Raw genomic sequence first — 1,698 nt, forward strand, 5'->3', positions numbered from 1 at the left:
TAATTTTTACCACAGTATTACCTGCTAACCCAGCAAGTTGTTTTTGTGTGTTCATCCATACTGTTACTATTTACAGTATTCTTTGTTTGCCAATATCAGGACCTTTTTTAGCACCAGTTTCATATTCCCATGTCAACATTACTTTCTTTCATGTCTTTTCTATCTTTCTGGACTCTCACCAACGATTCAGTCTCCCATCTCTGTCTAACGCTGACAGCAGAGCCATCTATTCTCTTTCCACTTTACTTTTCTGTTGCCACCTGTTTTAATTTTTTCATGAACTCTCATCAGTGACTCCAGAGTGACAAAAATCATCTATGTACCACTCTACTATCATACCACACTGGAAACGCCCGAATCCATCCCATCTTGGAAGCTAATCAGTGTCGGGCTTAATCAGTACTCAGGTAGGAGACTCCTGAGGAAGATCCGGTTTAGTAGAGCACGATTACCATGTCCAGTGTTTAACACTGACAGCAGATTCACACTTTTCTAATTTTTCTACTCTTAATTTTACTCACTCATCACCTTCTTTTGGCGGCTCTCATTGTCTGACCGAACAGATGTCTTGAAATTATTGCATAGGCTCAGGTGTGTTATATATCCCTTTGATCATCGAATTTGATTAAATTATGTACTGTGATCAATCTGTGAACCTACCATATGCAGGATAATCCTCAATTAACTACCAAAGCATAGCAGACAGTAGTGATTTGTAAATTATCACCAATCTTTATTGTTATTTTTGTTATTAATTTTGTTATCTTTAAATAATCAATCAAACTACTGATATATTTTACTAGGAATTTAATAAAAGTGAATTTATTTAATATTTTCATGATTCATTACTTCTATTGACTTTCCTATGATACAAAGAGTGCACCCACAAAAGAGTCTTTTTCTTCTCCCTCTGTGTCTGCAAAGCTTTATACTGACTCAGGGTGCACCACCCAATGTAGATCTGGATCGAAAATATTATTTTCTCAGACTCCATTACTTTAGCTTGGTACTTAGAATCTAACATTATATCTAGCCTGTGCGGCATACCTCCATTGCTAACATTTATACCGACTCACAATATGCATATTGTGAGTCGGTATAAATGTTAGCAATATATACCCAGCGGTAGCCTGCACAGCACATTTTACAGCTAAGAAGCTAGTACAAGAATTTGTATCTAGATATGGTATTCCAGAGATCATTGAGTCCGATCAAGGCACAACTTCACAAGTAAGGTTTTCCAAGAGATGTGTAGGATCATGGGTATAGAGTCCAAACTTTATTGTCCTTATAGACCTCAAGCGGCAGGCCTCGTATAAAGAGTTAATTATACCATAAAGAACAAACTTTCCAAGGTCATAGAAGAGACAGGCCTAAACTGGGTAGAGGCACTGCCCATCGTACTACACAGCATTAGAGTGACTCCCAAACCTCTCAGTCTGTCCCATTATGAGGTGTTATTCAGAAAACATCCCAATCTGATGATAGGCCCAGAAGAAAGCCACTCCACTCTACACGATCTAACCACAAAATATGTCCTAGACTTGCATGAACAATTCAAACAGATACACAAGGGACTAATTCTCTCTAAAGCTGCTAATCAAAGTGACTAGAAATGCCATGATGTGAAACCAGGAGAATTTGTGATGGTTAGAAATTTCTTACGCTCTGGTTCATTTGTAGACAGGTGGGAGGGCC

General features: G+C 38.1%; 1 pseudogene; it reads left to right on the top strand.

Moving 5' to 3' along the window:
* Nucleotides 1–325: 325 nt before the first annotated feature.
* LOC134984546 (5S ribosomal RNA) lies at nt 326–444 on the top strand (annotated as a pseudogene).
* Nucleotides 445–1,698: the final 1,254 nt, after the last annotated feature.

Source organism: Pseudophryne corroboree (assembly GCF_028390025.1).
Source record: "Pseudophryne corroboree isolate aPseCor3 chromosome 3 unlocalized genomic scaffold, aPseCor3.hap2 SUPER_3_unloc_60, whole genome shotgun sequence".
Lineage (NCBI taxonomy): Eukaryota > Metazoa > Chordata > Amphibia > Anura > Myobatrachidae > Pseudophryne > Pseudophryne corroboree.